The 26231-nt window shown below is 38.9% G+C and overlaps 10 pseudogenes across 6 annotated transcripts; 8 read left to right on the forward strand and 2 right to left on the reverse strand.

Moving 5' to 3' along the window:
* The first annotated feature begins 870 nt into the window (after positions 1–870).
* Positions 871–2477, forward strand: LOC148916240 (putative carboxylesterase 5; annotated as a pseudogene). The gene is made up of 2 exons (XR_016128269.1): positions 871–1944; positions 2217–2477. The product of XR_016128269.1 is annotated as a putative carboxylesterase 5 (transcript).
* A 934-nt stretch (positions 2478–3411) lies between these two features.
* Positions 3412–4669, forward strand: LOC107880135 (putative carboxylesterase 12 pseudogene; annotated as a pseudogene). Its single transcript, XR_016128271.1, has one exon. The product of XR_016128271.1 is annotated as a putative carboxylesterase 12 pseudogene (transcript).
* A 933-nt stretch (positions 4670–5602) lies between these two features.
* Positions 5603–7047, forward strand: LOC103335301 (putative carboxylesterase 13 pseudogene; annotated as a pseudogene). Its single transcript, XR_016128273.1, has one exon. The product of XR_016128273.1 is annotated as a putative carboxylesterase 13 pseudogene (transcript).
* A 2271-nt stretch (positions 7048–9318) lies between these two features.
* Positions 9319–10716, forward strand: LOC103335300 (putative carboxylesterase 12 pseudogene; annotated as a pseudogene).
* A 1238-nt stretch (positions 10717–11954) lies between these two features.
* Positions 11955–13239, forward strand: LOC148916241 (putative carboxylesterase 12 pseudogene; annotated as a pseudogene). The gene has a single exon (XR_016128272.1). The product of XR_016128272.1 is annotated as a putative carboxylesterase 12 pseudogene (transcript).
* A 2160-nt stretch (positions 13240–15399) lies between these two features.
* On the forward strand, positions 15400–16790 carry LOC103335381 (putative carboxylesterase 13 pseudogene; annotated as a pseudogene). The gene has a single exon (XR_016128270.1). The product of XR_016128270.1 is annotated as a putative carboxylesterase 13 pseudogene (transcript).
* A 2102-nt stretch (positions 16791–18892) lies between these two features.
* LOC103335380 (putative carboxylesterase 12 pseudogene) lies at positions 18893–20593 on the forward strand (annotated as a pseudogene).
* A 466-nt stretch (positions 20594–21059) lies between these two features.
* On the forward strand, positions 21060–22269 carry LOC103335378 (putative carboxylesterase 12 pseudogene; annotated as a pseudogene).
* Positions 22270–22435: 166 nt separating this feature from the next.
* Positions 22436–23857, reverse strand: LOC103335377 (putative carboxylesterase 5 pseudogene; annotated as a pseudogene).
* Positions 22436–25858, reverse strand: LOC103335376 (2-hydroxyisoflavanone dehydratase pseudogene; annotated as a pseudogene). Its single transcript, XR_016128277.1, has one exon. The product of XR_016128277.1 is annotated as a 2-hydroxyisoflavanone dehydratase pseudogene (transcript).
* Between the last annotated feature and the right edge of the window lie 373 nt (positions 25859–26231).

Raw genomic sequence — 26231 nt, forward strand, 5'->3', positions numbered from 1 at the left:
AGCCAACCAATAATATCATGATTATTAGTGGGTGCTTTAAGGCCTAAAGGAGAAAGTTGATTCCAAAAGTTGTGAAGTATAGGAACAATTAGCAAATAAATGATTATAAGTTTCAGGATGTTGTTGACAAAAGGGACAAATATTAGATAAATTAGAAAAGCTTCTAAGTCGATCACGAGTATTTAATCTTTCTTTTTATACAAAAATCCAAGTAATTTTTATTTATTTTAGGAGGTACTTTTAGATTCCAGATTTTTTATAAATACTAATTAGAGTTATTGACCGAAATGGTCCCCCAACTATTAAAAAAAAAAAAAAAACTTGACCATCCTACAATCACTGTCAGACTCACACACTTGTAAAAAAACTTGTATAACACTGTTTTGTTATTACTAACCAATCACAGATTGCCACGTTAAAAATTTATCATGTATGATATGTCATGATTGGATGGGTGAAACACACAAGTGTTTCTCTCGTTGACCTCCCAGCCTACCCTTCTAACAATCAAACCTACTCTCTTAACCAATGATACCCATGAATACAAATTTATAAAAAAACCCAATCTTAGACATGTATTTATAAAAAAACCCAAGCACTATTTAAACATAGAAACACACCCAAAATCAACAATTGTATATTTTTTTGGGTGTGTTTATAAATGGGTTTTGAGTGTGTGTAATGATGGGTTTTTGGTGTGTTTATAAAGTATTTTGGGTATTGAGTTTTTTTATAATTTCAGCCCCCATTTTGGGTGTTTTAGTGAAACTCCTACGAATGAAATGAGTGACTTGTTGACCAAATCAGTTAGCAGCGGATCCAACCCAGTGACTACCGAACCTGACCCGAAGGAAGGCAAAAAATGACCAACAACAACCAAGTCAACGACCTATTAATCAATTTTGCTCCTACTCTGCACTCTGATATCAGCATAAGAAAGACAGAGAAGGGAGAGAGGCCTCCATAGTTCTTTGTTCTTATTCTCTTCTCTTCCTTCTTCAACCCAAGTCATGAGCAACGAAGAATTAGCCTATGATTTCTCTCCAATAATTAAAGTATACAAAGATGGTCGAGTTGAAAGACTCAAAGGCACAGACATAGTTCCTCCATCAACAGATCCCAAAACTGGCGTCCAATCAAAAGACGTTGTGATCTCACAAGAACCAGCCATATCTGCAAGGCTTTACATTCCAAAATCCACCACCGCCACCACCACAAGCGCTCATTTACTTTCATGGAGGCTGCTGCTGCATTGGAAGTTCATCTTCTTCAACACATCACAGCTACCTCAACGCCTTAGTCTCTGAGGCCAATGTTGCGGCTGTCTCTGTTGACTATAGGATTGCCCCAGAGCACCCTCTGCCAGCTGCTTATGATGATTCATGGGCTGCTCTCAAATGGGTTGCTTCCCATTCTGATGGAAACGGCTCTGAAGATTGGCTAAATAGATGTGCAGATTTCCAGCGTGTGTTTTTCGCTGGGGACAGCGCTGGGGCTAATATAACACACAACATGGCTGTGAAATCAGGGTGTGTGAGATTGGTTGGTGTTAAGTTGATTGGGATTGTTTTGGTGCATTCATACTTTTGGGGCACAGAGCCAGTTGGGGCAGAGTTAACTGCTCCTTCAGATGCAAGAGAGTTTATGGCTGCTCTGTGTGGCGTTTTGCTTGCCCTTCGATTAGTGGATCCGACGACCCGGTTTTAAACCCGGGTAAGGATCCACAATTGAAGCAATTAGGTTGTGTGAAAGTGCTGGTTTTTGTTGCTGAGAAAGATGTGTTGAAAGATAGAGGATGGCATTACAGTGAGACACTGAAAAGGCGTGGGTGGAAAGGGGATGTGGAGGTCATAGAAGCAAAGGGGGAGAGGCATGTGTTCCATTGGATCAATCCCACTTGTGACAATGCTGTGGCCATGGAGAAAAAGATTGTTGCTTTCTTGAGTAAGAATAATTTGCCTGAAACTTGGGTGCAGTTAGAGATTTGTGGTTTTCCATTGTTGTATGTTTTATATATGTTTCTTGGTTAAATAAAACATTCTGATGTTAAATATGGAACTTTTTTTTTTTTTTTTTTGTCTTGCAAAATCAAGAAATGCATTTATGCCTAATTTAGGGTAGGTTTGTTTCAAAGATTTCATACCTACTACTGGATGTAAAGTGAACTTGTGCAAGTTCTGCATAATAAGATGCCAAACTGTCACATGTCAATGCAGAGTGTTTAACAACATCAGCCATGGATTTGTTTTGGTGTGCTGCTGAGGAAGTTTATTCACCTTATCTTTCGCTTGAACACAACGGAGGAAGCATGCAATTGTCGAGCAGTGCACTGTGCACTCTTGGATAATCAAATATGAGCACCCGAATTGTGGATAATCAAGAACCTATAAATTCGATTGAAGGGACTCTTTTTTTTTTTTGGGGCATAAGAACGTATGTGCCTTTTTAGTTTCTATTGCTTTGATTTATTTTTTAAAATAAATTAACTCAATAAAAGGGGAAAATTTATTGGGTTAAAATAAGAATGTTTTTATTCTCACCCACCTTATCTTTAAAATTTTAAAGGCAAATTTACCCCGTTGTAAAATGACTTTTAAGAACTTAACTCTAATAAGTTAACACTATTAAGTCAAGAAAATAAAAGTAAAAATAAAAACAGAAAATTAGAATAAATAAATAAAAGAGCTAGCAAACAACCTCCAGACTACCCAGCCAACCACATGACAACCAACCCAACCTCCCTTCCTCACTTGACCGGCAGCCACATCATCAATTGCCACCTAAACCAAATGAGTTGCTCTTGTAAGATTCCCAGTTGCTCTCCTTATGCACGTAGTTTAAGCGTGTTCCACCCCAAAAAATGTGGTATGATATTCATGAAAGAAGAGTTCCGCTGTGTGATTATTGGAAAAGTGAAAAGAGCAGTTCACTCTTTCCATTTTTAGGTGCTACCTTTTTCTTTCCAAGGGATGAGATTGAGATGTATAATAACCTTTTTTTTCAGGATGTCCAGGAACAACTCCTAAGACAATTTAGTATACTAAACTCACACACACTATAAGGATGTTAGGACTCGAATCTTGAATCTTTTTTGAAAAAGTAATTGCTCCAAGCCACCACATTAGTGAGTCCTTTGCCTTTCTTTTGTCAATATTAAATATGAGAGATCAACTCTGGTTTGTTAATTTGTTACTCGATAGCAAACAATCTCATATAATCTTGATATGATAAATGAAGTAGAATTTTTTGTCGATAACTCTACGTCAAAATCAAATATCTGAAAGGACTTGTCTGTCCTTCTATTTGCCAAAACTAGATGCATTTTAGGGAAGGCGAAAATGTCCAACAACAACCAATTTGAATTTTTTAGAATTAATTTAAATGGTGCATAAAAGTCCATCAAGTCCTCAACACAAACACAACCATACATTTTGCACCCACTCTCCACTCTGCTATCTGCATAAAAAATAGAGAGAGAGAGAGAGAGAGAGAGAGAGAGAGAGGCCTCCATTATTGTTTGCTCTTATACTCTTCTCTTCCTTCTTCAACCGAAATCATGAGCAATGAAGAATTAGCCTACGATTTCTCTCCATTGCTTAAAGTATACAAAGATGGTCGAGTTGAAAGACTTAAAGGCACGGACATAGCTCCTCCATCAACAGATCCCAAAACTGGCGTCCAGTCAAAAGACGTTGTGATCTCACAAGAACCAGCCATATCTGCAAGGCTTTACATCCCAAAATCCACCACCACAAGCTCACCCCAAACCAAACTACCTCTTCTCATTTACTTCCACGGAGGCGGCTTCTGCATTGAAAGTTCATCTTCTCCCGTATATCACAACTACGTCAACGCCTTAGTCTCTGAGGCCAATGTTGTTGCAGTCTCTGTTGACTATAGGCTTGCCCCAGAGCACCCTCTGCCGGCTGCTTACGAAGATTCATGGGCTGCCCTCAAATGGGTTGCTTCCCATTCTGATGGAAACGGCTCTGAAGATTGGCTAAACAGTTTCGCAGATTTCCAGCGTGTGTTTTTCTATGGGGACAGTGCAGGGGGTAATTTAGCACACAACATGGCTTTGAAAGTGGGGTGTGAGGGATTGGCTGGTGTTAATCTGATTGGGATTGTGTTGGTGCATCCTTACTTTTGGGGCACAGAACCAGTTGGGGAAGAATCAACTACCCCTGCAGCTGGACCTGGAGGAGAGTTCATTTCTGCTTTGTGGCGTTTTACTTACCCTTCGACTAGTGGAACCGATGACCCGTTTTTCAACCCGGGTAAGGATTCGAAGTTGGGGGAATTGGGTTGTGAGAAAGTGCTGGTTTGTGTTGCTGAGAAAGATGTGTTGAAAGATAGAGGATGGCATTATGGTGAGACACTGAAAAAGAGAGGGTGGAAAGGGGTTGTGGAGGTCATAGAAGCAAAGGGGGAGGGCCATGTGTTCCATTTGGAAGATCCAACTTGTGACAATGCTGTGGCCCTGGAGAAAAAGATTGTTGCCTTCTTGAATTAGAATAATTTGCCTGAGACTTTGGTGTGCTTAGTAACATGACCATAGAGTCTGAGCCAGGTTAGTGGTTGTACTTCTTTGTTGGGCTCTTCTTTTCTTCATCTGTTTTATGTATGGTTTTTGCTTAAATAAATAAAACATCTTATGTGAAATATGAAAGACTGGGTGATCAAACTAGTATTATTATGATTGGTGTTGGCGTCGGTTTTCTTTCTTCTGTAAATATTAAACATGAGAGATCAAATCTGAAAAGGTAAGCCACTACCAGATGATTGCTGGTTTGTACTTTGTTGATCAGAAAAAGAGGGGCTACTTTGAACATAAACTAAAAGGTGAGCCACACAAGTCATTCTCAGCCCCTTGGATATAATGGCGATCAGTCAAATGTGCCTGCTGGGTGTATCCATGGCCCTTGCAAAAACGTGTTTTGGGTAACAGACCTGTAGGGCCCGTCACTTTGGGCAAGACCTCGTGCAATTGGTAGTAGCCCACCTACTTGATGTGAGATTATATTCGTCCCATTCATGATTGTACCCCAATAATATGCAGCAATAGTATGATCATATCATAGTAACTCAAACTCAAACTCAAATTCCCCATGTTCGGAAATGGGTTTGTTCAAATGGATCCTTTGCCCTCCACGACCTCCACAGCCCCCGGCTCAGTGCAATACGATCCCGTTGGCTTCGACACATCCTGCTCAGCAACACGAGAACCAGAACTCTCTCTCAGCCGTCCCATGGAACCTCAAGTCATTATGCCTTAGAATATTAAACGCAGACCTTATGGAACAAATATAATGCATTGTATTAAACCTATATAACCATGCATGTGAATAAGTACTTCAATTTTATATTTTGTTTTTTGTTTTAAGATTTGAATCAAATCCCCGTTCAATTTTCTTTGAACAAGTTTTGCTCAAAACTAATAATAATCCCTCTAGGTATAGGTTTCTCTCCTCTCTTTTTTTTCGGTCGATGCGGTCTTTGGAACTCTTCTTCCTTATGGCATAACTGTTTTAATGAAGAAGAATTTTCAATTGATGGGGATCTTAACTTTTTATTTATTTATTATTTTAAAAAAAAGAAAAAGAGACGGGTATATTGACTTAGATGAGTTTTATTCATATATTTATCAAAGGATAGGAGAAATTATATAATATTACAGTAATATGGTGATTGTAGTATTTTGTTTAATAACTTATTTCAAATTAAAATCAATATATCTGAAAGGACTTGTCTTGTCGTCCTTTTTGACAAAAATGTCCTTCAAGTTCCCAACATCATAACCATAAATTTTGCTCCTGCTCTGAACTCTGCTATCTGCATAAGAAAAACAGAGAAGAGACAAGGCCTCCATAGTTGCTTGTTTCTTATTCTCTTCTCTTCCTTGTTCAACTCAAATCATGAGCAACGAAGAATTAGCCTATGATTTCTCTCCGATGATTAAAGTATACAAAGATGGTCGAGTTGAAAGACTCAATGACACAGACAGAGTTCCTCCATCGACAGATCCCAAAACTGGCGTCCAATCAAAAGACGTTGTGATCTCACAAGAACCGGCCATATCTGCAAGGCTTTACATCCCAAAATCCACCACCACAAGCTCACCCCAAACCAAACTCCCTCTTCTCATTTACTTTCATGGAGGCGGCTTCTGCGTTCGAAGTTCATCTTCTGCAAAATATCACAGCTACCTCAACGCCTTAGTCTCTGAGGCCAATGTTGTTGCAGTCTCTGTTGACTATAGGCTTGTTCCAGAGCACCCTCTGCCGGCTGCTTACGATGATTCATGGGCTGCTCTCAAATGGGTTGCCTCCCATTCCGATGGAAACGGCTCTGAAGATTGGCTAAATAAATTTGCAGATTTCCAACGAGTGTTTTTCGCTGGGAACAGTGCTGGGGCTAATATAACGCACAACATGGCTGTGAAATTGGGGTGTGAGGGATTGGTTGGTGTTAAGTTGATTGGGATTGTTTTGGAGCATCCATACTTTTGGGGCACAGAGCCAGTTGGGGAAGAGTTAACTACTCCTGCAGCTGCAAGGGAGTATATGGCTGGTGTGTGGCGTTTTGCTTGCCCTTCGAGTAGTGGATCCGGTGACCCCCTTATAAACCCAGCTAAGGATCCGAAATTGGGGGAATTGGGTTGTGAGAAAGTGCTGGTTTGTGTTGCTGAGAAAGATGTGTTGAAAGATAGAGGATGGCATTATAGTGAGACACTGAAAAAGAGTGGGTGGAATGGGGCTGTGGAGGTCATTGAAGCAGCGGGGGAGGGGCATTCGTTCCATTTGGGAGATCCAACTTGTGACAATGCTGTGGCCATGAAGAAAAAGATTGTTGCTTTCTTGAATTAGAACAATTTGCCTGAAACTTTGGTGTGCTTAGTAATATGGCCATAGCCTCTAAGCCAGGTTAGTAGTTGTACTTCTTTGTTGTGTTCTTCTTTTCTTCATCTGTTTTATGTATGTTTCTTGCTTAAAAAAATAAAACATCTGATGTGAAATATGAATTTCTTTTTCTTTTTTTCCTGCAAAACCATTTTGTACCTAATTTAGAGAAGCTAGGTGTTATGATATGCACCAAAAAATGATTGGGTGATCAAACAAGTATGATTATGATTGGTGTTGTTTTTCTTTCTTCTGTAAATTTAAGTACATGTCGGTTTCATACCTCACAAAACCGGACCGGATGGGCTACATATTTTTATTTATTTAAATTATTTAAGTCCAATGCTAAATTTCTAATCCTATAATTACTATTCGACCAAAAAAATAAAATAAAAATTAAAATAAAAAAAAATCCTATAATTATTATTTCCCCAAGCCCAACTTCAAAGCCCCTCTCTTTTCTAGACCAAAACATCTCTTTTTGCATGAAATTGGATCATTTGTGAATTTTTAAGCCCAAAAAATAAAATTTTAGTTGACATTTGTATAAATAATTTTAAAAAAAATATTCGGCTAAAAAACGGAAAAAATGGGAAACCTCACCAAAACCAGTTTCAAACTGGATTGGCCGGTTTCATAAAAAAAATTTCACTAAAACCGAACAGAATCACTCTAGTTGAATAGTACCTGTTCCGATTCCGATGTGAGGTAGAAACCGAACCGAACTAGACAGAATCTCACTAGTTGAATAGTGCCGATTTCAATTCCGATGTTCTCAAGGTACTTGATGGACAAGAATGTAGATTAGACTCAAAATATGCAAGAGTATTCAAAAAGAAAAGAAATGTACCAATTGTTATGATTGCCAACAAACTACCTCAAACAATGAGACAACATTACGTCACACTGTCATTAGCATGACGTCACACTAACGTCAGATTCTCCCAGGCAGAAGCCCATGCAAGTCTTCTCTTTGGGCTTGCCTAGTTTCATGGGCCCACTTCTTGTCATAACAAATTTTCCTTGGTGGGGGTTGTTTTTGGAGCCTAGGCCCCTTTGTCATAACAAAGGAGCATAGGTGGAAATGCTCTAAGGCCTAATATATAAAGGGAATTGTTGAGCTTATTATCAGATTTCTCAAAAATCATGACTAATGGAGAAAATTGAGGCATAATTGATTAGGAAATGGTCTACTCTTCTCTGCATGCTTGGTATAATATATGCTCCACATGAATTTGGTGTCCGGCTAAAAGCTTCAAAAAATGATGGAAGCAAAGATATGATTGTGTTTTTTCAAATTTACATGGTGGGTGTAAAGATAAGGTGGAGAAATAGATAGTGGAATTAGCAACACTCTTTAGAGAAAGAGATAATAAATCTGAAAAAAAAAAAAAATATACATATCAAACCTCGGTTAGCCAATTTCATTAATTGACATGACATAGCTGCTAGGTCCGTTGGTCATCATCCAATGTAGTCAATTTAAGTGTGTTTAAATACCATTACTCATCAAAACATGAATTCACTTGAAAAACTATCCACATTCGTCATCCAGTAATTGAAAAAAAAAAATCATAATTCTCCCCTAAAACGGAAATGAATTAACTAACCAACCAAATAGATATTTACCTTATTAAAAAAAACCAAATAAATATTTATATACATTTGTTCTCTTGCTCTATGAACAGATGTATATAAATAGCTAGAGTGTACATAGTGGAATCAAATCATATCAAGGATAACCAAAATGAAAGGAAAAACTTTACGGGTGTTGTACTATTTTCTGCTCTTGGCTTCATTAACCTTCAAGCCAAGTTCCTGCTCCAGTACTTTGTCAATTGGGAAAAAGTACTTTGTGCGTATCGTCAACGATCTAGACAACAAACCACTTGACTGCAGTTGTAAATCTGGTGATGATTAAATCAATCGCAGTCTTCCTACCGCTGGATCAAAGTTCGAATTTGGATTTCGACTCGGGTTTACGACTCAGTTCAATTGTGACCTGAGGTACTCAACTTACCATGCTATGATTATTGCATTTAGAGATGACGACGAGGCTCTTCTTAATGATTGTGGTGGAGTGCATTGCATATGGAGTGCGAGAGAGGATGGAATATACTTATACATGATTAAGCACGATGATTATAAGAAGTTGTATGACTGGGGAAAGCAAATTTAAACATGAAATTTGTCGGGCCTTGAGCTCTGATATATTTGTACTCAAAATAAATATAATAAAGGGAATTGTGTTTGTTTAGTTTCCTCTCACTGTTTTGCAACACAAGTTTGAATCCCCATTCTCTTTAATTAGATTAATTTAAAGTAATTTAGATTGTCGCTTTTATTAAAAAAAATTAAAACAAAATAAGAAACAAAAGCCACTAGGATGTGGGAGTTACCTTCATCTCTTCATCTCTCCACCTCTGTTTCTTTTTTTGTTTTTGTTTTTTATATTAAATATAAAAATATAAAACATATAAATATTTAAAGAAATATATTAATTATGAAACAAGTATCTTATCAACCACGAAAAAAGTCCGGTCGGCATGCGCGTATATATGAGGCCTCCTTTATTGTTTGCTCTTTTACTCTTCTCTTCCTTCTTCAACCGAAATCATGAGCAATGAAGAATTAGCCTACGATTTCTCTCCAGGGATTAAAGTATACAAAGATGGTCGAGTTGAAAGACTCCAAGGCACAGACATAGTTCCTCCATCAACAGATCCCAAAACTGGCGTCCAATCAAAAGACGTTGTGATCTCACAAGAACCAGCCATATCTGCAAGGCTTTACATCCCAAAATCCACCACCACAAGCTCACCCCAAACCAAACTCCCTCTTCTCATTTACTTCCATGGAGGCGGCTTCTGCATTGAAAGTTCATCTTCTCCCACATATCACAACTACCTCAACGCCTTAGTCTCTGACTCTGATCAGGCCAATGTCGTTGCCGTCTCTGTGGACTATAGGCTTGCTCCAGAGAACCCTCTGTCGGCTGCTTACGAAGATTCATGGGCTGCTCTCAAATGGGTTGCTTCCCATTCTGATGGAAACAGCTCTGAAGATTGGCTAAACAGTTTTGCAGATTTCCAGCGTGTGTTTTTCTCTGGGGACAGTGCAGGGGGTAATTTAGCACACAACATGGCTTTGAAAGTGGGGTGTGAGGGATTGGCTGGTGTGAATCTGATTGGGATTGTGTTGGTCCATCCTTACTTTTGGGGCACAGAGCCAGTTGGGGAAGAGTTAACTGCCCCTGCAGCTGTAAGAGAGATGGCTTCTGCGTTGTGGCGTTTTACTTACCCTTCGACTAGTGGATCCGATGACCCCTTTTTCAACCCGGGTAAGGATTCGAAGTTGGGGGGAGTTGAGTTGTGTGAAAGTGCTGGTTTTTGTTGCTGAGAAAGATGTGTTGAAAGATAGAGGATGGCATTACAGTGAGACACTTAAAAGGAGTGGGTGGAAAGGGGATGTGGAGGTCATAGAAGCAAAGGGGGAGAGGCATGTGTTCCATTGGATCAATCCCACTTGTGACAATGCTGTGGCCATGGAGAAAAAGATTGTTGCTTTCTTGAATTATAATAGTTTGCCTGAAACTTGGGTGTAGTTAGAGATTTGTGGTTTTCCATTTTTGCATGTTTTATTTATGTTTCTTGGTCAAATAAAACATTCTGATGTTAAATATGGAACTTTTTTTTTTGTCCTGCAAAATCAAGAAATGCATTTATGGCTAATTTAGGGTAGGATTGTTTCAAAGATTTCATACCTACTACTGGATGTGAAGTGAAATTGTGCAAGTTCTGCATAATAAGTTGCCAAACTGTCACATGTCAATACAGAGTGTTTAACAAGATCAGCCATGAATTTGTTTTGGTGTGCTGCTGAGGAAGTTTATTTACCTATCTTTCGCTTGAACACAACGGAGGAAGCATGCAATTGTCGAGCAGTGCACAGTGCACTCTTGGATAATCAAATATGAGCACTCGAATAGTGGATAATCAAGAACCTATAAAATCGATTGAAGGGACTCCTTTTTTTTTTTTTTGGGCATAAGAACGCCTGTGCCTTTTTAGTTTCTATTGTTTTGATTAATTTTTTAAAATAAATTAACTCAAGAAAAGGGGAAAATTTGTTGGGTTAAAATAAGAATGCTGCTATTCCCACCCCCTTGTTTTATTTTCCCACCGACCTTATCTTCAAAATTTTAAAGGCAAATTTACCCCGTTGTAAAATGACTGTTAAGAACTTAACTCTAAGTTAACACTGTTAGAAAATAAAAGTACAAATAAAAACAGAAAATTAGAATAAATAAATAAAAGAGCCTAGCAAACAACCCCCAGACTACCCACCCAACCACATGACAACCAACCCAACCTCCCTTCCTCACCTGACCGGCAGCCACATCATCAATTGCCACCTAAACCAAATGAGTTGCTCTTGTAAGATTCCCAGTTGCCCTCCTTATGCACATAGTTTAAGCATGTTCCACCCAAAAAAACGTGGTATGATATTCATGAAAGAAGAGTTCCGCTGTGTGATTATTGGAAAAGTGAAAAGAGCAGTTCGCTCTTTCCTTTTTTCGGTGCTACCTTTTTCTTTCCAAGGAATGGGGTTGGGATGTATAATAACCTTTTTTCTTAGGATGCCCGGAAACAACTCCTAGGTCAATTAAGTATACTAAATTCACACATACTACAAGGATGTTAGGACTAATCTCGAACCTTTTCTGGAAAAGTAATTGCTCCAAGCCACCACATTAGTGAGTCATTTGCCTTTCTTTAGTCAATATTAAATATGAGAGATCAACTCTGGTTTGTTAATTTGTTACTCGATAGCAAACAATCTCATATAATCTTGATATGATATAAATGGAGTAGAATTTTTTGTCGATACCTCTACGTCAAAATCAAATATCTGAAAGGACTTGTCTGTCCTTCTATTTGCCAAAACTAGATGCATTTAGGGAAGACGAAAATGTCCAACAACAACCAATTTGCATTTTTTAGAATTAATTTAAATGGTGCATAAAAGTCCATCAAGTCCTCAACACAACACAACCATACATTTTGCACCCACTCTCCACTCTGCTATCTGCATAAGAAATACAGAGAGAGAGAGAGAGAGAGAGAGAGAGAGAGAGAGAGAGAGAGAGGCCTCCATTATTGTTTGCTCTTATACTCTTCTCTTCCTTCTTCAACCGAAATCATGAGCAATGAAGAATTAGCCTACGATTTCTCTCCACTGCTTAAAGTATACAAAGATGGTCGAGTTGAAAGACTTAAAGGCACGGACATAGCTCCTCCATCAACAGATCCCAAAACTGGCGTCCAGTCAAAAGACGTTGTGATCTCACAAGAACCAGCCATATCTGCAAGGCTTTACATCCCAAAATCCACCACCACAAGCTCACCCCAAACCAAACTCCCTCTTCTCATTTACTTCCATGGAGGCGGCTTCTGCATTGAAAGTTCATCTTCTCCCGTATATCACAACTACCTCAACGCCTTAGTCTCTGAGACCAATGTTGTTGCAGTCTCTGTTGACTATAGGCTTGCCCCAGAGCACCCTCTGCCGGCTGCTTACGAAGATTCATGGGCTGCTTTCAAATGGGTTGCTTCCCATTCTGATGGAAACGGCTCTGAAGATTGGCTAAACAGTTTAGCAGATTTCCAGCGTGTGTTTTTCTATGGGGACAGTGCAGGGGGTACTTTAGCACACAACATGGCTTTGAAAGTGGGGTGTGAGGGATTGGCTGGTGTTAATCTGATTGGGATTGTGTTGGTGCATCCTTACTTTTGGGGCACAGAGCCAGTTGGGGAAGAATCAACTTCCCCTGCAGCTGGACCTGGAGGAGAGTTCATTTCTGCTTTGTGGCGTTTTGCTAGCCCTTCGAGTAGTGGATCCGACGACCCCCTTATAAACCCAGCTAAGGATCCGAAATTGGGGGAATTGGGTTGTGAGAAAGTGCTGGTTTGTGTTGCTGAGAAAGATGTGTTGAAAGATAGAGGATGGCATTATAGTGAGACACTGAAAAAGAGTGGGTGGAATGGGGCTGTGGAGGTCATAGAAGCAGCGGGGGAGGAGCATTCGTTCCATTTGGGAGATCCAACTTGTGACAATGCTGTGGCCATGAAGAAAAAGATTGTTGCTTTCTTGAATTAGAACAATTTGCCTGAAACTTTGGTGTGCTTAGTAATATGGCCATAGCCTCTAAGCCAGGTTAGTAGTTGTACTTCTTTGTTGTGTTCTTCTTTTCTTCATCTGTTTTATGTATGTTTCTTGCTTAAAAAAATAAAACATCTGATGTGAAATATGAATTTCTTTTTCTTTTTTTCCTGCAAAACCATTTTGTACCTAATTTAGAGAAGCTAGGTGTTATGATATGCACCAAAAAATGATTGGGTGATCAAACAAGTATGATTATGATTGGTGTTGTTTTTCTTTCTTCTGTAAATTTAAGTGCATGTCGGTTTCATACCTCACAAAACCAGACCGGATGGGCTACGTATTTTTATTTACTTAAATTATTTAAGTCCAATGCTAAATTTCTAATCCTATAATTACTATTCGACCAAAAAAATAAAATAAAAATAAAAAAATCCTATAATTATTATTTCCCCAAGCCCAACTTCAAAGTACCTCTCTTTTCTAGACCCAAACATCTCTTTTTGCATGAAATTGGATCATTTGTGAATTTTTAAGCCCAAAAAATAACATTTTAGTTGTCATTTGTATAAATAATTTAAAAAAAAATATTCGGCTAAAAAACAGAAAAATGGGAAACCACGCAAATGGTTTGGATAAAAATATTCGGCTAAGCATGAGAGATCAAATGGTTTGGATAGATTGCTGGTTTGTACTTTGTTATGTTTATCAGAAAAAGAGGAGCTATTTTGAACACTCAAACTTTATAAGAAGGTGAACCACGCAAGTCATTCTCAGCCCCTTGGATACAATGGCGATCAGTCAAATGTGCCTGCTGGGTGTATCCATGGCCCTTGCAAAAACATGTTTTGTGTAACAGACCTGTAGGGCCCTTCACTTTGGCCAAGACCTCAGTGCAATTGGTAGTAGCCCACCTACTTGATGTGAGATTATATTCGTCCCATTCATGATTGTACCCCAATAATATGCAGCAATAGTATGATCATATCATAGTAACTCAAACTCAAACTCAAATTCCCCATGTTCGGAAATGGGTTTGTTCAAATGGATCCTTTGCCCTCCACGACCTCCACAGCCCCCTGCTCAGTGCAATACGATCCCGTTGGCTTCGACACATCCTGCTCAGCAACACGAGAACCAGAAATCTCTCTCAGCCGTCCCATGGAACCTCAAGTCATTATGCCTTAAGTTTCTATTCGAAATTATTTCACAACCACATATATACACATTTCAAGTAGGAAATTTCTTATAAGATAAAAACTAAATTAGAGATCCACAGACCATATAATTAGAATCTTAAACGCAGACCTTATGGAACAAATACAGAGTGTTTAACATTATGGAACAAATATAATACCAGTAAAAAAGAAAACTACACATTATATTAAACCTATATAACCATGCATGTGAATAAGTACTTCAATTTTATATTTTGTTTTTTTGTTTTAAGATTTGAATCAAATCCCTGTTCAATTTTCTTTGAACAAGTTTTGCTCAAAACTAATAATAATCCCTCTAGGTCTCATAGGTTTCTCTCTCTTTCTTTTTTTTTTTCCGTCGATGCGGTCTTTGGAACTCTTCTTCCTCTATGGCATAACTGTTTTGAATAATCAAGAAGAATTTTCAATTGATGGGGATCTTAACTTTATTTATTTATTATTTTAAAAAATAAGATATGGGGATATTAACTTAAATGAGTTTTATTCATATATTTATCAAAGGTAGCTCCTGCGATAGGAGAAATTATATAACCTATATATATATATATATATATATATATATATATATAAAGCAAAAGACAGAGAATGGTGAAACATTTAAAATACCAAAAAATGTCCTTGGTTAATCTATATATATATAAAGCAAAAGGCAGAGAATGGTGAAACATTCAAAATACCAGAAAATGCCATTGGTTAATGCAAACATTAAAAATTGAAATTATTAATTAAATGAGGATAATATGGTAAATTCACACTTTTTCATATTAAAAATTAAAATTAAAAGAAAAATCAGATAATAGATCATATTTTTATGGAACACAACTACCCATTATCTTTTTAATTCTAAAAATAAAAAAATAAAAAATAAAACCAATTTACATGCGTGAGCATGTGCTAAGGGGCTAGTTCAAATATTAAGAATTGAAATTATTAATTAAATGAGGATAATATGCTAAATTTACATTTTTTTCATATTAAAAAAAAATCAGATAATATATCATACATTTATGAAACATAACTACCCATGTTATATTTTTTTAATTCTAAAAATAAAATATAAAAGAAAAAAGAAAATCAATTGATGACGTGAGCATGTGCCAAGGGGCTAGTACTACAATAATATGGTAACATTGTAGTACTTTGTTTAATAACTTATTTCAAATTAAAATCAATATATCTGAAAGGACTTGTCTTGTCGTCCTTTTTGACAAAAATGTCCTTCAATTCCCCAACATCATAACCACAAATTTTGCTCCTGCTCTGAACCCTGCTATCTGCATAAGAAAAACAGAGAAGAGACAGAGCCCTCCATAGTTGCTTGTTTCTTATTCTCTTCTCTTCCTTGTTCAACTCAAATCATGAGCAACGAAGAATTAGCCTATGATTTCTCTCCGATGATTAAAGTATACAAAGATGGTCGAGTTGAAAGACTCAATGACACAGACAGAGTTCCTCCATCAACAGATCCCAAAACTGGCGTCCAATCAAAAGACGTCGTGATCTCACAAGAACCAGCCATATCTGTAAGGCTTTACATTCCAAAATCCACCACCGCCACCACCACCACAAGCGCACCCCAAACCAAACTCCCTCTTCTCATTTACTTTCATGGAGGCGGCTTCTGCATTCGAAGTTCATCTTCTCGCAGACATCACAACTACCTCAACGCCTTAGTCTCTGAAGCCAATGTTGTTGCCGTCTCTGTTGACTATAGGCTTGTCCCAGAGCACCCTCTGCCAGTTGCTTACGATGATTCATGGGCTGCTCTCAAATGGGTTGCCTCCCATTCCGATGGAAACGGCTCTGAAGATTGGCTAAATAGATTTGCAGATTTCCAACGAGTGTTTTTAGCTGGGAACAGTGCTGGGGCTAATATAACGCACAACATGGCTGTGAAATTGGGGTGTGAGAGATTGGTTGGTGTTAAGTTGATTGGGATTGTCTTGGTGCATCCATACTTTTGGGGCACAGAACCAGTTGGGGCCGAGTTAACTACTCCGGCTGCTGCAAGAGAGTATATGGCTGGTGTGTGGCGTTTTGCTTGCCCTTCTACTAGTGGATCCGACGACCCGCTTATAAACCCGGCTAAGGATCCGAAATTGGGTAAATTGGGTTGTGAGAAAGTGCTGGTTTGTGTTGCTGAGAAAGATGTGTTGAAAGATAGAGGATGGCATTATAGTGAGACACTGAAAAAGAGTGGGTGGAATGGGGCTGTGGAGGTCATAGAAGCAGCGGGGGAGGGGCATTCGTTCCATTTGGAAGATCCAACTTGTGACAATGCTGTGGCCATGGAGAAAAAGATTGTTGCTTTCTTGAATTAGAATAATTTGCCTGAAACTTTGGTGTGCTTAGTAATATGACCATAGTCTCTAAGCCTGGTTAGTAGTTGTACTTCTTTGTTGTGTTCTTCTCTTCATCTGTTTTATGCCTTGTATTATGTTTTATGTATGTTTCTTGCTTAAAAAATAAAACATCTGATGTGAAATATGATTTTTTTTTTCTTGCAAAACCATTTTATACCTAATTTAGAGAAGCTAGGTGTTATGATATGCACCAGGAAAAGATTGGGTGATCAAACAAGTATGATTATATTTATGATTGGTGTTGTTTTTCTTTCTTCTGTAAATTTAAGTATGTGGGATCGACTGGCTTGGATAGGTTGCACTTTGTCATGTTTATCAGAGAAAGAGGGGATATTTTGAACTCTCAAACTTCATGTAAGAAAGAGGTGAACCACACAAGTCATTCTCACCTCCTGGGAAATAATGGCAATAAGTCAACTGTGCCTACTGGCTTTTGCAAACCGTAAGACATGTAAGGGCCACTACTTTGGCCAAGATTGCCCCGATATTGTCAAAAGCTTAACAAAGGAGGTTCATTAAGGCCATTGAACCTATTCGGGTTTGAGATTTTAACTCAAAAAGGAATCGGTGAAATTAGTAGTAATCACCTGTTTTTAAGTTGTAAATGATTGTGGCATCCCATCCATAACTTGTACCGAGCAACATAACCCCCAACGATATGCAACAGTAGTGTGATCATACAATAAATAATCTTCGGAGATATGTTGTCGGTAGTCAACCTTGTGATATGTTTGGAATTTCTGCACTGCGTTGTCAAGTATTGATGAAGCATACGAAATCTAAACTAAGGGGAACTTTCAAGTTTTAGTTTGCTACTCAAACTCAAAATATCTATGTTCAGAAATGGGGTTACATTGACAACACATTATCTTAAAAGATAAAAATAAAACATGAAATAATATAGGAAATACGCATTCAGTTTAACCAAATCAAGTTCTTCTTCTTCGCATTGGCTCTCTGCATTTCAAGAACCCAAACAACAATGGCAACAAGATCAACAATATCAAAAAATTGTATATATCCATTCTAAAGAACTCAGTGATTCAAGGCCCAAACTGCACTACTTTGGTAATATGTCTTCGGCCTAGATAGATACAATGATTCCTTCTAGCACCCCTTTTTTTTTTTTTTTTTACTTCCAATTTTTATCAATATGCTTTTATATACTTTGTTTTCTTATTTGAGAAAAGAGACCAATTGTATTCTCTAATCTTAGGTGTGATACATATTGTGCCAAACATATGAGAATTGAGATGAGCAAGAAAAACTTGATACGCCACCCGTTCGTAAAGAGAAAACCTTTACTTCCTTTTTCAACTATTGTCGAAGGTTGTTTTTTGTTCTCTCTTTCATTATGTGGCAAGTTATGGGAAATCTTTTACGATCTTTTATTCATTGAGGTTAAATTTGTCATTCGCTTAATATTTTTTTTAATGAAATCATCAAGAAAAGTATATTAGTGTAAATAACTCTTGCAATTATCAAATGCTTCAACATATTCCGTCCTCCCCTATAATAGTTTCATGTAACCAAGAAAGACACAACGCAATAAAATAAGTTATGTAGTACAAGACATGAAAGAAACTAAGAAAATAAGCGACTGGAAATTACAGCAGATTTGATTTTACATATATACTGAACATGTGCAAGACTATATTCACTAATCTTTGATCTACATGCCTTGCCCATCTCTTCGCAATGTCGACATGATGGTTTGGACCAATGCAACTTCATAATTTTCTTCACTGCAAAGGTTGATGATATGTCTGGAATTGATGTATAGTCATGTAGCTTGGTACAAGACTATAATTACTAATGAAAATAATTAAATAAGGCTAAGATACAACTACAAAAAATAAAAATAAAAAAATATTTATTGACTTAAAGAAACTAATTTTATATTTAAAAACAGAAAATAATACACTTTTGAATTTTAGATAGTATAGCCGCACGGCTATACGCTTTAAATATACGAATTTATTTTAAGCGTATAGCCTCGCGGCTCTACCGTTACAGCCGAGCGGCTATACTATTTAAATATTCGAATTTATTAAAAGCGTAGAGCCGCGCGGCTGTACTCGTGAAATATTTAAATCTTCCAATTTATGGGCATTCTATTAACTCTTTAAATCTTCCAAATATTAAAAGCGTAGAGCCGAGCGGCTATACTCTTTAAATCTTCCAATTTATGGGCATTCTATTAACAGAACATTGAGCGTTGACAGCATATGTCTGGTTTTCAGGATTGTGAAAGTGGTAAGGTCCCAGTTTCATCAGACAAAAACCAGTGGTTAAGATAAACTGAATATGGAGAACTGAATAGGGTATAATTATAGTTATGTGGTCCAGGCACAAATTGTAAGGAGGAAGAAGATAAACTGAGGTCTAAAATCTCTCTCGGTGGGTCATCATACTCGTAAGATATTTCAAAACCAACAGTTGGAGTGAGGAGACTCAACCAAAAAAAGGGTCGGAGGAGAGTCCATCATCTTGCTCCATCCGCAAAGTGGGAGGATAATACTACATGGTATTTAAAGATAGTGAGTAAAATTAGCTTTTATTAAATATTCTACAAATTCTTAAAATCTATATATACGACAAGATTGTTTTCCCTTAATGTTGCCAATAGATGCATATGCCAAGAAAGAAAAATTCCTACAATGTTATCCATAATTGTGTTCATTGTTCTCTTCTCTTCCATGGCTCCAACCATGAGCCAGGGCGTTGCCCCTGATTTATCTTCTCCCATGAGCCATACCGTTGCCATTGATTTCTCTCCTCTCGTGAAAATATATGTAAACGGGACGATCGAGAGGCTCATAGGAAAATCAAGCGTTCCTCCATCGCTTGATCCTAAAACTGGCGTTCAATCTAAAGACGTTGCAATCTCTCGAAAAAGGGGCATATCTGCAAGGCTTTACCTCCCCAACACCGTCACCAACTCCACCACCAACTCAACCCAAGGCAAACTCCCTCTTCTTGTTTACTTTCATGGAGGTGGCTTCTGTGTTGAACATGCCTCTTCTCCCACATATCACAACTACCTCAACTCCCTAGTCACCGCGGCCAACGTTGTTGCTGTCTCTGTTGACTATAGGCTAGCCCCAGAGCACCCTCTGCCTATTGCTTATCAAGATTCATGGGCTGCTCTCAATTGGGTTTCTTCTCATTTTGATGGTGGAAACCGCTCCGAGGAGTGGCTTAGTAGATATGCAGATCCACAGCGTGTGTTTTTCTCTGGTGACAGCGCTGGGGCTAACATAGCACACCAGATGGCTCTGAAATTAGGCTCTGAGAGATTGAATGGTTTTAAGCTGAATGGAATTGTGTTGGTGCATCCATTTTTTTGGGGGTCACAGCCAGTTGGGGCAGAGGCAACTCTGCCTGCAGTTGTGAGCTTGTATATGACTGCATTGTGGCGTTTTGTGAACCCTACGAGTTTTGGACCCGATGACCCGCTTTTCAACCCGGCTATGGATCCGAAATTGAGGGAGTTGGGGTGTGAGAAAGTTCTGGTTTTTGTTGCGGGGAAAGATGCGTTGAAAGATAGGGGATTGTATTATGGTGACGTACTCAAAAAGAGTGGATGGAAAGGGGTTGTGGAGGTCATTGAAACAAAGGGGGAGAGCCATGTCTTCCATTTGTTCAGTCCCCCTAACAAGAATTCTGAGGCCATGCTTGAGAAGATTGTTTCCTTCTTGCATCAGTCTTGATTTCCATAGCCTCCAAAGCGAAAACATCTTAGGTGTAATCAGGTGTATATAACTGGTGGCTTCACCTTTTTCTTATTTGTTTTGTGCAAGTACCCTCTAGTTTTGTAAATAATGTTTCCCTGCAGAGTGTTATCATTCTGTAAGTTAGGAGGATACCTGTGTGTCACTTCATGTGCCAACACAAGAGTGTTTTAACATTTTGTAAGGAAATATGAATGTACTTTATATACGATTTTGATGATTTGGGAAGATTGTTGTTTTGTTACTTTACTATGTTTATAAAATAAAATTGAAAAGAAAAGAAATCAAGAGGATATTTAAAGTCTTATAACGAGTTGAGATCTTCGATTCCCGATTCGTCTATCTCCTCCCTATCCCCTATGTATTTGAGTCACATTAGTCCCAAATTATTATGAAAACACCCTATTTTTAAGTTCTCGTTTGTACCCTTGCTATCAAAGTGAGATTGACCAATCATGCAGTTATGGCTCTACTGGTCCTCGGTTTTGATCCATACAATACCTTTTCCTATTTTTGGGGCTTCAGCTCCCTTGTTACCCAAAAATAATGGAGCCATGCCTTACATAACCACACATTTAATTACGATTAATTATAATTAATTATAATGTGACACGTAACACTCAAAAATTTCTCCACGTTGGGTGCCATTTGTAATGCAACACCATAAGGTGGTGAGCAAAATTAAATTCTTCACACAAATTTTTTTAATTCTCTGTTTTCTCATTTTTATTATTTTGTAATTTTCATTAAGGAAATAAACTTGTCTTCATTGAATCCAAGCATGAGCAATGAACTAGCCCATGACTTCTCTCCTCTCATCAAAATATACAAAGATGGACGAATTGAGCGGCTCACAGGCACAACAACCCTTCCTCCATCCTTAGATCCCCAAACCGGCGTCGAATCAAAAGACGTTGTGATCTCAAAAGAACCAGCATTATCTGCCAGGCTTTACCTCCCCACAAAATCCACCACCAACTCCCCCAACAAAAAGCTCCCTCTTCTTGTTTACATCCACGGAGGCGGCTTCGTGGTCGAACACGCCTCTTCTTCCATTTACCACAACTACCTTAACGCCTTAGTCGCGGAGACCAACATCGTTGCTGTCTCTGTTGAGTATAGGCTAGCCCCAGAGCACTCTCTGCCTGCCGCTTACGATGATGCATGGGGTTCTCTCAAATGGGTTGCTTCCCATTCTGATGGAAAGGGCTCTGAAGATTGGCTAAATCGCCATGCAGATTTCCAATGTGTGTTTATTGCTGGGGACAGCGCCGGGGCTAACATAGCACACAACGTGGGCTTGAGAGTAGGCTCTGAGGGGTTGGGTGGTGTTAAGCCAAAAGGGATTGTGTTGGTGCATCCATATTTTTGGGGCAGTGAAGCCATTGGGGCAGAGCAAGCTCTGCCCCCAGTGGTAAGAGAGTACATGGTTGGTTTGTGGCGTTTGGCTTACCCTTCGACTAGTGGATCCGATGACCCGCTTTTCAACCCGGGTAAGGATCCGAAACTCGGGGGATTGGGGTGTGAGAAAGTGCTGGTTTGTGTTGCTGAGAAAGATGCTTTGAAAGATAGGGGATGGAATTATAGTGAGGTACTGAAGAAGAGTGGATGGAAAGGGGCTGTGGATGTGATTGAATCAGAGGGGGAGAACCATGTGTTCCATCTGTTCAATCCCACTTGTGACAATGCTGTGGCCTTATTAAAAAAGATGGTTTCTTTTATTATTAATTAGTTTTATTTTTTCCATTGTATCAGAACTGTGTTATGAAGCCAGGTTGATGGTTTTCCATTGTTGTAATTTCTATCAGCTTCTTCTTTTCTTCATCTGTTTTATGCCTTGTACTGCTACTATGTTCTATGTTTCTTCGTCAAATAAAGCAAACTGCCTTGAGGATGGATGGGATTAAAGATTGTTTACTAAATCTAAAACACAAACTAATTTTCCACAAATCATGCATCAACTCACTTCAAATCAAATTTTGAGTACTTTTTCATCATCTTCCCTATTTTATTTCTGAACCTTGATATAAAAAAAAAAAAACACAGAAACGTACATGTTATAGTACCAAATTCCCAATGAATCAAGATTGGGATCCAATATAACCATTAGGTGTGATCACTCTGAATTACAGGGCATGAATTGATAAATACAGCAAGTTCAAGTTGAATGCTTGCTTTGTAACAGAACTAAAGACTTATTTAGACAACCATCAATTTAGAAACAGAGAACCCAATTTCAGGAATTCATATGTCCTGATTGATGAAGGAAGCAACCTTCTTGAGCAAAGCCACAGCATTCTCTCCAGTTGGGTTGTTCAAATGGAACACATGATCCTCCCCTTTTGTCTCCACAACCTCCACAGCCCCACACCACTCACTTTTCTTCAACAACTCACTATAATACCACCCTCTTTGCCTCAGCACATCCTGCTCAGCCACACAAACCAAGACCCTATCAGCCCCCAATTTTGCCAGTTTCGGATCCTTACCTGGGTTTATAAGCGGGTCATCGGCTCCACTACTACTTGGACAAGCAAATCTCCATATACCCTCTGCCCTTGCTCTATTCTCAACCACATGAGTCTCCCCTTCAATTGGTTCTGACCCCCAAAAATATGGATGCACCAAAGCTATCCCTTTAAGCTTCACACCAACCAAACCTTCATGCCCCAATCTCAAGGCCATGTGATGAGCTATGTTTGCCCCAGCACTGTCACCAGCAAAAAACACACTTTCAAAATCAGCATATGAATTGAGCCACTCTTCAGGGCCTTGCCCTTCAAAATGAGATTGAACCCAATTGAGAGCAGCCCATGAATCATCAAACCCTAGAGGCAGAGGGTTCTCTGGGGCCTTCCTATAATCAACAGACACAGCAACAACATTTGTCTCAGCAACTAAAGATGTCACATAGCTATGGTAATAGGCACAAAAGGTGACCCCATGCAAAAGCCACCTCCATGAAAGTACACAAGGAGAGGAAGCTTTGTTGGGTTTATGGTGATTTTGGTTTTGGGGATGTAGAGCCTGGCTGATACCCCGGTGTCAGGTGAGATCACGGCGTCTTTGGATTCAACACCGGTTTGTGGATCGAGCGAGGTGGGAACAATATCAGTGCCTGAAAGTCTCTCCACTCTACCATCTTTGTATATTTTGAGGAAGGGAGAGAAGTCTTTGGCTACTTCATTGCTCAAGCTTGCATCCATGGAGGTAGAGGAGGATGAGTACAAGCGGATATTGCAGGACTTTCTGTGTGGAAGAGAGAGAGGTGTGAATAATGAAGTGGGCAGATTCAATTTGAGGTTCCCAAAGCACGTGGGATTTTTTGGTTTTGGCCATAAAGACGTGGTTAGGACACAACATGTTCCCATCGATCTCTGCCTTCCCAACCAACCAGCAAATGATAAAAGGTCAGAACAATATCTCCAGCATCTAGATTTTTTTGCTAGCCAGTGAAAATGTCTTCTGTGGCTATGGAAATTTACGTCAGAGGTTCCTTCATAGTTTGGGAATGTAACAATTTTGGCTTATTTGGACTTCTACAGATTGGATTGAACCCATGTTTTTCATGGTCTGAAAAATGACTGGACTTGTTACAAATAAACTAAGTAATTATCCAGAATAACATGAGATAAGCCAACTTCAGTCCATCATCCTAAGTTTATAGTGATTTGTCTGGCATTTTAACATCTGGCGTATGTTAAATTAGTATGTCACGGGATGTTACGGGTGTACTACCACATTAATATGTCACGGGATATTACGGGTGTACTGATACATTAAATGGATAAAAATCTCGGAATTATATGGTTGTCCCTGGCATCTGCTTTCCATAATTTTTGGAATGTTGCTATTGCAATTAATTTTTTTAGTCGATGTTCCAATTCATTGGAATCCCCCAAAAAGGTAGAGAAAAATACAAACAAAGTCTGCAATTGATTGGCTGATACAAGAGCCAAATCTTGAGATAACTGGTCCTATGAAAATCATCTTAGAAGAAAGCCAAAATTTCTGACAAAATTTACGGAAATAATCAAGAGGGCCATATACTTTGCATGGTCCCAAGGACCACTTCAATGTCACTGAATTATTACTTTAGTTTGCACATGGTATCACTGAAATAAGTCATGTACATAAATTCTAAATGGATTGTCATTAAAAACTCATGTTAGTAATCGAATTTCGTTACTCAACCGTGTTAATCGAATCTATTTATTAATCGTGTCGTGTTCAGAATCTAGGCATACTAATCAAACAAAATTGAATAATACTCGAGTAAAGTCTTATTTTTCTTAAATTTATCTCCAAAGTTCACATTATAGTTGTTCCTGGCTAGTGAACAAAGCATGTATGAGAATCAGAGAGCATTATAGCAAGCAAGCAAACAAGGTAAAGTAAATGGATGTGATTACAATGCATGTTGAAAATTTCAACTTCTTTTTTTTTAAGGTGGGTAAGTTGGTAAATACCTGCCTAATTTTGGTTAATAAAGGAACCAAATTTCTTGATCAAATTTGTAGCCTTCTCACAATCAGGCTTCATCAGATGAAACACGTGGTTCTCACCTTGATGCTCCACCACCTCAACACTCCCACCCCACTCACTCTTCGTTAGCTCATCATAGTACCGCTGGCCCACCTCCCTCAGATGGTCTTCAGCAGCAAAAAATATCAACATCCTCCCACACCCAATCCTTGCCAGATCCTCTGCGGGCGGTTTCAGCCTACGATCCTGCAACCCACCGTTCTCTGGACACATGTAAAGCCACATCTCATCATCCTCCTTCAGACCCCCAAAGAACGGATGCACCAGAACAATCCCTTTAACCTTCACACCCGATAACCCATCAGGCCCGACCCGAACCGCCAAATTGTGCGATATGTTCGCTCCAGCGCTGTCCCCACTTATAAAGACCCGGTCAAAGTCAGCGTACTCGTTCAACCATGGCTCAGGTCCATTCCCGGCCGAATGGGACACGACCCATTTGAGAGCGGCCCATGAATCTTCGTAGCAAGCGGGTATAGGTCGATCCGGATACAACCCGTATTCGACAGACACCGCAACAACTCGGGCTTCAGTGACCAGTGAGGCAACGTGGTTGTGGTAGAGCGGGGAGAAGGCTGACTCGAAGCAAAACCCGCCGCCGTGGATGTAGAAAAGGACGGGGAGTTTCCGAGTCGGATCATGGATCTTGGGTAGGAAGATACGGGCGGAAATAGCGGGTTCGGGTGAGATTATGATGTCTTTGGATTGGACCCCGGTGACGGGGTTGTTAGAAAGTGGGATTTTGTGGGTACTGTAGAACTTTTCGACGTGACCATTTTTGTATGTCCTGAAGAATCGAAATTCACGATCGATTTCATTGCTGGTTGGCTCCATTTTCAGAAATGAGAGGAATTTGGTACAGTGGGAGGGAGAAGATGGTGGAGCAGAGACCAAGACAATTTAGAGTGGGTTTTGATCTAAGGAAGAAAAAGCAGAAACTTGAAAAGAAAACAAAGTGAGTGGACCCACCTTTTCTTTTGGTCATTTTTTATATTTGTCGGGGTCGTGCGTAAATGATTATTTTAAATTTTAATAAAGGCAATCACTTTTTTCATGAAGCAAATTAATGTTTTTTTTTTCCTTTCTCAAATGTTATGTTACTCGTGGGTTTGGTTTGGTCTAATGTTGAACGGCATTCATTGTTATGTTACTTGCTATTTCATCTGTGTATTTTGTGTATGAACTCTTCATTGTTCATAATTTTATGTAATTGGATACTATATGAAGTTCAAAAGCCATAGGTAATGATATGATGAATGTGTTGTTCAAGCTTGATCATAATTTTTTTCTTTTGTTGGAAAATATATT

Source organism: Prunus mume, linkage group LG6 (assembly GCF_029339155.1).
Source record: "Prunus mume cultivar Tortuosa linkage group LG6, ASM2933915v1, whole genome shotgun sequence".
Classification (NCBI taxonomy): domain Eukaryota; kingdom Viridiplantae; phylum Streptophyta; class Magnoliopsida; order Rosales; family Rosaceae; genus Prunus; species Prunus mume.